This window comes from Oncorhynchus clarkii, chromosome 13 (assembly GCF_045791955.1).
Source record: "Oncorhynchus clarkii lewisi isolate Uvic-CL-2024 chromosome 13, UVic_Ocla_1.0, whole genome shotgun sequence".
Classification (NCBI taxonomy): domain Eukaryota; kingdom Metazoa; phylum Chordata; class Actinopteri; order Salmoniformes; family Salmonidae; genus Oncorhynchus; species Oncorhynchus clarkii.
The window spans coordinates 36,671,776-36,683,890 of NC_092159.1; positions in this window are offsets into that span (position 1 = coordinate 36,671,776).

The following is a 12,115-nucleotide window of genomic DNA, read 5'->3' on the forward strand; positions in this document are numbered from 1 at the left end:
AACCTGCAGCGCGATATGGTTTCCACATAATTTATTAAAGTGAATACTTAGAACAAAACAAGTAAAGAAACAAACAACGAACCGTGACTAACGAGATGCTGCGTGCACTAACTCAAAACAATATCCCATAAAACATAGGTGGAAAAAACAGCTACTTAAATATGATCCCCAATTAGAGACAACAATTACTGCCTCTAATTGGGAATCATACACAATCACCACCATAGAAAAACAAACCTAGAACCCCACATAGAAATAATAAACTAGACTAACCCCCAGTCACGCCCTGACCTACTCTACCTGTAACGAGATTCGTCTTCCTCTGACAAGGGGTATGAAGGATGGAACCAATATGCAGCGTGGTACGTGTCCATGTTGATATTTATTAACACTGAACACAAAAAAAAACAAATTACAAGGAGATTGAACGAAAACGAAACAGTTCTGACTGGAACTGAAGACCCAGAGACAGAAAACAATCACCCACAACTAAAATGGGGAAAACAGGCTACCTAAATATGATTCTCAATCAGAGACAACGAACAACACCTGCCTCTGATTGAGAACCATACCAGGCCAAACACATAAATACTACATAGAAAAAAGAACATAGACTACCCACCCCAACTCACACCCTGACCAAACTAACACAAAGACATAATAAAGGAACTAAGGTCAGAACGTGACACTACCATATAAAATAAGAACTCTCTAGGGTCAGGATGTGACACACTTCCTAACCTCCTGCCAAATGTATGACCATATTAGAGACACACATTTCCCTCAGATTACAAAGATCCACAAAGAACTCAAAAACAAACCCCATTTTGATAAACTCCCATATCTACTGGGTGAAATACCACAGTGTGCCATCACAGCAACAATATTTGTGACCTGTTGCCCCAAGAAAAGGGCAACCAGTGAAAAACAAACACCATTGTGAATACAACCCATATTTCCGTTTATTCATTTTCCGTTTTGTACTTTAACCATTTGCACATTGTTACAACACTGTATATATATACACATAATATGACATTTGAAATGTCTTTATACTTTTGGTGTGTAATGTTTACTTTTCATTTTTATTGTTTATTTCACTTCTGTATATTATCTGCCTCACTTGCTTTGGGAATGTTAACATATGTTTCCCATGCCAACAAAGCGCCTTAAATTTGATTGAATTATTATTGGCCTTCGGGAGTGGGGCTCATTACAATAATGCCCATGCTTTGCAAGAGTTTATTTTAACACTTACAACTTACATTTTGGTCATTTACCAGACACTCTTATCACACCATACTACCATCAGACTTCTTATACCAATGCAGGGAGAAAGAGGGCCACAAAATTGTCAACCGCTTAATGTTTTTTAGATTTAAAAAAAACTATTATGTATTTTACACACACAGGTCTCAAAAGTATATTGTTGCAAAATACATTGGATTGTAGTTCAGACCAGTGAAATACAAGTTACATACGTATTTCAATGACATATAACAGAAATACTGCCCATCTCTCCCCATGCAAACCGTTATTTTTCTTGTTCATTACATTTATTAAATAAAGCTAGCTATGATTATCCTTTAATGCTACACTAGCTGTATGCAATGACATGTAGGACAGGTGAAGTGAACAGTGTCTTCCATAACATTTAACAATCTGAAATTAAACCAGGGGGAAGAATTGACTCAGTCATCCGGGCTCCAATGAGACTTAGGGACGTCATTTGTCAACCAGAGCCCAATGCACAGCACCTTGGCAGGCATCACACATGGAGGTGACCCCTAATCTGGGCCTGTTTACCTGGATGTTCAGCGGGTTGGGGACACTGTGGAGGACAGGGAGCGTCTTCCAGGACATGGCCTATTCCTGGGGGTGATAACTCACCTGGTGATAAGGCCTCTTTCACAGATCATAAAGCCCTGTTATTGGCCTACGCCCTGTGTGTGTGTGTGTGTGTGTGTGTGTGTGTGTGTGTGTGTGTGTGTGTGTGTGTGTGTGTGTGTGAGCTCCAAGGGTAAGGACTCTCCCCTTACTTCTCCATTCTGAAACTCTGTCTATCTATTCATCCAGCTCCTTTTGCCTCCTATTGCAGTCCCATCAAACAATTGCCATTTCACTTTGACATGTAAAGCTTACCAAGTTGTAAAGCTTACCATGTCATTCAGACCTCCATCAATACGTGTATTTTTCAACCAAAGGTTTGAGCATTGTGAACAAGCACTGACTGAGTGTCAAGCCTGAGCTATTGAGAAAATGTAGTATCAAAGGGCATCACTGAAAGGCCAAGCATTCTTGATTCAAGATAGAAACGATTGGTCGTAATAGTTGAATGTAATACAGGTAAAAGGAGGCTTCTGATGGATTTGAGCAGTTTTCTATATGATCTAATACAAAGGGAAGGGATGGCTCCCATCATGAAATCACCGGATCAGCCTCAAGCAGAGTAAAACTTCTGACAGATCATATGAGTCTCAATGCAAATGTGTCTGTGTACAGCTAAGTGAAAGCTGTTGGAAAAAGCTTTACAGAACCTATATGGAAAATTCCTAGCACTTATTGTACATCACTCACATGGTGAAACTACACAGTCATATTGGGAGGCACAGGGGATGTCACAGGCAGCAATATAGCTATAAAATGAGCAAGATAAATATAATGGGAACATGGGGATGGACAAGGAGATAACGGGGCCAAAGCTGACAGTGAACAAGGGATAAACAGATGGATACATACCAAGATAGAGTTACAATGGGGAGAGAGAGAAAAAAAGAGGAACAGAGGACAAACAAACAAGAAAGAGGGAAGAGAGTATGAGAGAGAGAGGTTGAGGGAGAGAGAGAGAGAGAGAGAAGGGGAGAGAGAGAGGAGAGAACGAGAGAGAGGGAGAGGGTGACACAGAAGAGTCCGTGCGAGCGTTCGGCGTGTGGGACTCCCAGATAAGCGAGACAGGGGCGAACTGGAGGAGGAAGGGAGAAAATAATGAAAGGCTCCCTCATCGTTCGATAAGAAAGCTCATATTCAAATTCTTCGCTAGGGCCGGGTCCCTGCTATCGCTCACGCGGAAGCACGCGACAAACGTGTTGAGAATGAAATAAAAAAAAGTGTCGGGCGTAATAGAGCTGGCAGGGGAGGAGGGTGAGAAGAAGAGGAGGAGGAAGGGAAGGCGAGAGGAGGAGGAGGAGGAGAGCGTGGAGGCAGTTTGAATAATTGATTTTAAATGCAGCTTGGCTCTTGCTCACGCACATCTATTATTCAACATTAGCATGCTGTCAGATAGCGAAACCCCCACCATCCACCAATCAGATGAGGCCTTGTCCGACAAAACGACCGTCTCCAGTGCGGACCATTTAAGATTGGAAGCACGCCGAGGGTGTCTAAAAAAAAAGAAGGATTATTGATACTTGACCCGGTGACGGTCATTCAAAATGTATTTGAGAATCATGGCTGGAAATTCAGTGTTAAAACCACATTAGAGGGGTGAAACAATGTTATTATGGCTGTATTATTTATTCGCTGAGAACATGTTCTGATGAAGAGAGAGTAACTTTGTTTCTTAAATGACAGACACATTACGACAGGGTTGTAATGTACAGTTGTAGCTTACAAAGATGCTGTATCTTCGTGTTAGGCCCTCCCGCTTGGAGGCTAGCCCGTCCCCTATCAACCCAAGCCTCACCCCCATTTCTGTCAATTTTGAGGGAATGCCTCCAAGCTGCCTGTCACATTGTTACATTTAAATCCCTCTTCTTGCATGACAGCTCCAACATTTAGATGTTGTTAGGGGCGGGACTGGCCACGCTGCTTGGCAAGCCTGGAGGAACTGTGTCCACCCAATCAACACCTGGATGGTACTAGTTACTCATTGCTGTGGCCAATCAGTGGCTGTCTATCACCTAAGCTGTAACAGTGACTCAGAGCATACTGCTTATCCATGCAAACACTTCATCATATACTTAAATTACAAGTAGGAAATTGTAATGGGGCGAAAGAGCTAAAATGCTTTTGGGTAACTGCCAAGTTCACTTTCTGCTAGCTCCCACTTGGTGTGTGTGTGTGTGTGTGTGTGTGTGTGTGTGTGTGTGTGTGTGTGTGTGTGTGTGTGTGTGTGTGTGTGTGTGTGTGTGTGTGTGTGTGTGTGTGTGTGTGTGTGTGTGTGTGTGTGTGTGTGTGTGATTAAATGCTCACTGGTTAAGTTCACCTCAAGGACGAAGGAGCCCCTACCACAGTCTATTGGACAGGCTGTAATATTTATTGGTTTGTGACTGGCCGGCGAGAGAGCAATGCCTCCATAAAGCATAATGAAGCTAAACAGTGAGAGAGGAATGAGGAGAGAAAGAGTGAGTGAGTGACTGAGAGAGAGAGAGGAAGAGGGAGAGAAGAAGAGATACAACATTATTATTGAGACAAATGGAGAGACACCCCCCCCCCCCCAACAAAATAAATAAATAGATCTATATTATCCAAGAACGTATTTAAGTACAATACATTCACTAAATATCTATACTGGTGTAGGGCAAGGGATGGTAACTCTTCAGATGAACACAAGCATTCAAGTTATTATCATTGCTTTATATTATACAAGTGATCCTGAATAATGGATGCATTGATGCGTAATGTATGGTATTTCCAGTAATACACACCCATGCAATGTCCCCCATGCCTCCTCCTATACATTAGTTCTGTTTCATGAGATGGAGGCTGCTGCTGTTCCCTGGGAATATCTGTCTCTCATTGAAACATGTATTCAAAGAGAGGCAAATGAATTGGGATGAAACGTAAAGAACTTTAGTTTCATGGAAACGATAGAAAGGTGCTGCATGAGTGACTCTTGCGGTGTCCATGGAGACCCGGGTGGCACGACAACGGCGACACTGCCGCTAGTTTGTGGGTTTAAACTGTGCAGGGGAGTCCCTTTGCTGCATCAAGAATCCGACGTTTCACTATTGTCTAGATTTAATATGAGCACAAATAGAAGAGAACCACACCCCCCAGTATCCTTAAAACAGGTTAACATGCCCCACTAACATTAGTCAACTATACAGAAAACTCTTAAATTGATGAAATAAGAATCAATTCCATGATGAGAATTTTCATATTAAGCGATTCCTGACAGTGGTGTAGTGGGGGAGATCAGAGTACTGTCAACCAGGAGGTTGTGAGTTCAAATTCCAGGTGAGGACATGTTGAATATGAATTACTATTTAAAACAACATGCATGATGTAATCAAATATGTAAATTGAAAACACTATGTTAAAAGCACTGTTTGTGAGTGTTTCTAACCAGGCCAACAGAAAAAGTGCTATGAATGGATCAGTGGTTCACCCTGATTGGCATGGTAACAATGTGTAATGTAACTTTTCTGGGGTAGAACGTTTCTTTGGGACCATCCTGACAACTGATAAACAGAAATATTCCTGAAACGTGTCTAGAACATTAATATCTTATATCCAGAGAACATGATCAACCATGTTCCGTATATGTTTGGTGGGACGTTGTTGGAATATTCTCCTAACCCTCAGAAAACTGGACACATGAATGTTCTTGCAACGTTACTATGAAACGTGTCTAGAACATTGATATCTTATATTCTGAGAACATGGCAACCACGTTCTGGGTAAGTTCTATTTTACATGAATAATTTATCCCTCTAGAGCAGGGGTGGGAAATTCCAGTCCTCAAGGGCCTGATTGCTGTGTTTGCTGGGGATGGATAAAAAGTGTGACACCAATCAGGCCCTCGAGGACTGGAGTGCCCACCCCTGCTCTAGAGTCTAAGCCCTGTCTAAGCAGAGGCGGGGGGGTTCTAAGCTAACATATTGAATTGTTTTAAGATGGTCATACCTAGGTTCATTTAGCTATTTGATTTCAAACTGTAAGACCCCTTCAGGTATATAAAAAAATATATTTCAAAAATGGTGTTTGTGATGCTACAGACATTTTTGTGAGAAGATCGATTTTTGGGATGTCTCATGGTCTGACAAACACCTCTTTAGCGCCTCAGATGTGTAAGGGCGATATGCGGTGGATTGAGATGCTGCCCATGCAAAAAAACAGATATCTAGCTTAAACAGATGGATTTTCATGGGGATTTTTTTACTACGTTAATTAGATTTCCGCAGGGGGCGCGGAAATTGTAGGCTAAGGGTTTTTAAGGGAATTGTCTCTTGGAAACATTCCTTGCACATCACGAGAACATTCCTTAATGTTCATTAATGTTAGTTAATAACCTAATGAGACTCTAAAGAGAATGTTCTCTAAAGTTGTGGGAACGTTTGTTGTTAGCTGGGAAGATTCTTGCGCCAATTAGACACTCTGTAGCAGACAGCTAAAGTTGTGGGAACGTTTTTTGTTAGCTGGGAAGCTTCTTGCTCCAAATAGACAGTCTGTAGCAGACAGCTAAAGTTGTGGGAATGTTTGTTGTTAGCTGGGAAGCTTCTTGCTCCAAAAAAAACACTATGTAGCAGACAGCTAAAGTTGTGGGAACGTTTGTTGTTAGCTGGGAAGCTTCTTGCTCCAAAAAAACACTGTAGCAGACAGCTAAAGTTGCTGCCATAAGTCAGGGGACAATTCCATTGCCATTCCATCTGGCATTACATCCTCCTAAGCTTGCATCTCTAAATTCTTCCTATTTTTGACCATTATCATAATTTAACCAAGAAAAACATTAGTATGGAAACCACTACCACTCCCTAAACCCTCCTGGCTTATGCAGGGGATGCTAATGTGGAGCCTGTTATATGAGAGAAAGTAGCAGGGAGCCTGGGCCCACTTCAGACCCGGTGCCTGCAGCTCATTTCTGGGTCAGAGAAGTGGCCGGCCTCGGAGGGCTTTATCTTGTTCCTGCTAAAACGGCTCAATAGCTGCAGGGGCCGTGTGTGTGTGTGTGTGTGTGTGTGTGTGTGGTGGGGGGGGGCAGGATCAGATGAGACTGTGAGTGTTTCATTTGTTCCATTCTTAATGGAGCTTGGTTGTTTTATTCAAACGCTTTTCTATCATGTGCATTTGTTTCTCATTTTCTTATGGTCTGCCATGCTGTTGTGCTGTTATGGTCACTTGGGAATTAGTATGTCTATCTTCTCGCTTGTAGACGTAGTTATAGAACACAGTATTTCAATAAAGTATAGGCTGTGGCAATTGACCTCTTAAGTGCAAAGTTCTTGCGGACCATAATCATAACTAGTAGACATAGATGAAGATGACAAGAGACACCATACAGAGCAGATTTAGGCTAATAACTGCGTCAGAAAGAGATAGAGAGGACTTAAACAATATAATACTTTCAATCAACAAAAAAAAAACGTTTAACTTAGATTAGCAACGGCCTACCAATTTACGCTGTTGCATTGAGGAAGCCTTTCTGTTAAGGTCTACTGGTGAAACACTTAGATGTACTGTATTTGTCCCACAGGAAAGAAAAACCTCCCGTACAAATTGTTCTGTCACAAAATAAGTCGCTCTGCTACAATGATGGCGATATTGAAGGTCTCACTGTGTTATCTCGGCAACACTTTAAAAAAGAAGGCCAAGGATGACCATAGGGTTGGCCAAAGACACAGCAACTGAACCAAAAGGTCAACCCGACAACCAAAGACACTTTTGCCACTGTGTGTGTACTTTGTTGGTTTAGAATACATTTTTTTGGCGCTTGGTTTCTGAATCCCTCATTATCTGCACTGCTATCTCTATACTGGTGAAGCTGCTGCAGACGAGATGTGATTTTTCTTCATAATCCCTCTACTTGGTCAATTACCTCATCCACTTTAGCCCATAATAAATATTTCCAATCATTTCCTTCTCAGACATTTAATTTGGTCATAAATTGTAGTAATTTGTTCTAAGACATGGCTTGATAAGTGCTTTTTTGGTTAGATTATATCGCAAAATAGCCACTTATTTTAACATGCCATTTTCTGTCTAGCATACTGTTCAACCCTGTAGCAGAATCTCAACTAGGCCTCCATCGCCTTGAATTGATACCTCTTTAGTGGCACTACAAGTTCAGCTGTAACTTTAATGGTGACACCAAAGTCCTCTTACCTTTATGACTTTGAAATAAGGCTATTTTACAACAAATTCATCCCTGTTGAAGAGATTTCAGATGTACCCTGATCTCTAGATAAGATGTACCACAACAGTCATTTTCCCTGCATGTCAGAGGTGAGTTGTGAGTCATACCACTGTTTTTGTGATTACGTTCCATTAGAACCAATAAGTGAGGTGTCTATAAATCCATCATTCTGGCTCGACAGCATTCCACTGCAAAGTGATACATGGCCGTGCCAATGTATTAATGGGTCACAATCCCAGAAAAGCTGTAAAAACTGTAAAAACTTTTGGAGGCGTATTTGCACTCCATCAAGCTGTCAGCTTAGAACTGTCCTGGCATTGGCCCACGCTAGCCTCCAGAAGAAAAAAAAACCACAGGGACTAGCACAAACCATATCCTGCGTGTGAACTTACTGATTGACTGGATGTGTTTGTCTCGCTATCCGTGAAAAATCCTGTCCTTTTCAAATCGCACGCCAGGGGAGGATATTTGATGCCCTTCAACCTATCTTTCCTCCCCCCCACCCCCTCCCCTTGAACTCACACACACTTAATAATAAATAACAGCGAGAAATGGGTTGCATTTCTATAGGTTAGCTCTTCTCACTATGCGTCAAAAGCACTTTATTCCGGGGGAAGCACTGGTTTTCACTGTGGGGTAACTTCCCACATCCATCATCCATTTGTAGCACCCAGCTGGGTGATACACGGCAGCCATTTTGTGTCACAACGCTCACCTCTGCCCATCGGCTATGACAGTGGAGAGGAGAGTCAGAGCCAATTTTTCTGGCTCTACCCTGCACCCATCAAAACCCAGGTGTTGCTGTCATCAGTCCCCCAGGGAGTAGGGCCAGTGGAGGGGATAGAGGGAGGGGAGAACGAAGGAGTGGGGCCTAATTGTTACCTTGGGGAGTTCATTAGGAATCTCTGAGGAGGGCTACATATGGAGGCCTGTCTGGACTCATCACCCCTGGTCTGGCGTTCCCTGAAACAAATGGAACAGACACCTGTCCTGGCCCAACCTCAGTTCAGTTCAGCCTCATGGTGTGTGTGTGTGTGTGTGTGTGTGTGTGTGTGTGTGTGTGTGTGTGTGTGTGTGTGTGTGTGTGTGTGTGTGTGTGTGTGTGTGTGTGTGTGTTTGTGTAGTACAGTAGTTGTTAGTTACTACTCACAAAAGTGTTTATGTGTATTGCCATTCTGTCTGTCAGCCTGTCAGCTCTTCCTTCACAAAAACAATCAAGTTAAAATAGCCGGCATAGACTTTTTGACTCAAGGACTCAGTCAGCAGCAGAGAATGTTACACAACTTTGTAAGGCCTTTCAGGAGATGATCCCATTCATCAACGGAGGGGCTACAAAGCACATCCACATATCGAACTCAGTCCAAATCACAGCCTCTTGTGTTGCCATGGCACTAAGAGGCTTTGCACGGTGATGTTAGGGAATTCTGAATGTGGCTGGCAGTTTGGCCAGGCCACAATATTCCCAACAGAGGAACAGCTTTATTGTGTTGACAAGATCATGCCTAAGATGCCAAATGCTTTTTCTTTGAGAAAATAATCAAATGAACTTGGATGGGGAAATAAAGCAAGACATGAAAGAGTACAAAACCACTCTGGTCTCCGTGTCCCTGGAGTCCTCTGGCGTTTCTCACACTCTCTCCCTTTCGCCTTTGCCTGGCAAAAGCTGCAGATGGAAGATATTTTCCCATCCCTATATGTCATCACGAGACGTGAAGGATGGGAGCTGAGCAGAGCTGGTGAGAAGCATCTGTCTTTCACCCCGACCCCTGTTGACCAGAGAGTTAACTTATCTGAAGTTGCTGCACCATTGGGTTGTTATCATCATCATCATCATCATCATCAATGCATCCTCATCAGCAGTATCATCGTAATGATGGCCTTGGTGTATACAACGTGTATTTTGTATTCTTAACATAGAAGAATCTACAGTATTTCTGCTTTCCTTGCAGAGCATGTATATTAAATATATAATACACAGCTCAAAGTAAATCAGATACACTCTGGATCACACAGCAGAGATCACAGGCGTAAGCCACTTAAAAGGACACATTTTATCAGTGACAATTAAAGACCAGATGGTTTATCTTCTTCAAGCCAATTACCTTTGGTTTGAACCCCGCGGCCATGGCTGTGCAGTGTGCCGAACGCTGATAATACCAAGATGAAAATCTGCTGTGGGACTGCTACTACCTGCTCAGCTCGAAACCCAGCCAGCCTTTCACGCTTAATGTCATTTAGCAGAACTATTTATCATTTATCAGAACTAGGATCTGTATCCGGAGGACTTCAGAATCCATATCAAATACACTGTATGTGCATATGGTGACCAAATACTGGATCTGACAGTGAAAGTATTATAGGGCTACCCTACCATAAATTGGAAATTACAATACCAGATTAGACATCTACAGTGCCAAAGCAAGACTAATAGCAAGACACTTGGTGAGTGTTTTTTAATGCTTGAATATTGGCGATACTGACCAAACTATGTCAGTGTGAATATTGTTTAGTCCTCCTCCTTCAGACTTCCTGCCGCTCCCTTACACCTAGAGGTGAGCCTGCTCACCCAACTCATGGCACTCTCTGACCAGAGGATTGGGGCCCTGGGCCCTCAACATAGCAGCAAGCACCCTATGGCTGGCAGTGGCCCTAGGAAATCAGCCAAATCACTGGTGACAAACTACTTCTTTCCACGCCAAAAAGTGTCCTCGTTAAGCAGTTTTCAGAGACAATCTTAACGGCTCACACAAACACTTTGTAGCAGTCAATAACTCCAGAGCTAACAAAACAAGCTGGTCCTTGAGCTGGGCGACTAGTTTGGAGGCACGGACATCTACAACGTTATTTTTTTGTTGTCACGTTGAATGTAAGGGAAGGGACAGTTGGTGATATCTGAATTCCTAATCTTCTCTCATTGATTGAGACAGGTGGGTGTCCACCCCAAAGTGCTGCATATCATGATGACACTCACCTGTCTCGATCAATGAGAAGATTTGAAATAGACAAGATAGCGGCATACACATTGCTTGATTACTTCATGGAGCAAAAACAAAAACTTGATTTATTAATGGAGCATTTTCTAAATTCAAACGAACTGTAACTAGACATTTTAGTTTAGAAGACGTGTTGTCTTTCAAGTCGGGAAATGAGGAAGTATCGCCATGTAAAGGTTGGTCAAAAGTTCTCTGTGCTATACTTTACACTACCTACACTATTAGAAAAAAAAGGTGCTATCTAGAACCTTAAAGGGTTAAAGGGTTATTCGGCTGTCCCCACAGGAGAACCCTTTGAAGAACCCTTTTTTGGTTCCAGGTAGAACCCTTTTGGATTCCATATAAAACCCTTTCGACAGAAAGTGGAAGCCGAAGTACCCTTTTGGAACCCTTTTTTCTAAGAGTGTGCTGTGTAACAGCTGTATGGAAACATTCACCTCTCACTGCCATTTCAAAGTTGAGCTATCTCTGACTGAGATCTGCTCTCTTCTCCTCCTGGTAATTTCCATGTAAAAGGACCCATAAGCATCAACATGTGAAGTTTATAAACCTAACCTCAACTTTATGGTTGGCTTGGCCTTATAAAAGACCATGGTGGACCAACCGGTAAGGTCTAGGAATACTGATACAAGAATATGACAATGCAACATCCAAAATGCTTCACAGATACTACTAGTCATTTCCATGTAAAGGACCCATGAGCACTAACACACTAAGCTAAGGGTCTATATATAGGGGAAATTAAGGCATAGATATGTTTTTCAAGCTTTTTCCATCCAAAAAATGAGGAATAAGTAAAAACTTTTGATTTCAAAGATGGAAAAGGGGCCTTAAAATAATCTACTAGAAAAAGCTTTAAAGGGTATTAGAAATATATCAAAACAGAATAATGTTGAAGAAAAATCCATGCCAATATCAATATTTATATTTAGTTTTTGCAGAAATTATTTGCCTTCTGTAAGTTTAAGAAATATTACCTAGTGTTTTGTCATTCTGTTACCAAAAACTCACATATCTTTAATGTATTTCACATGTATATCTGATGAGG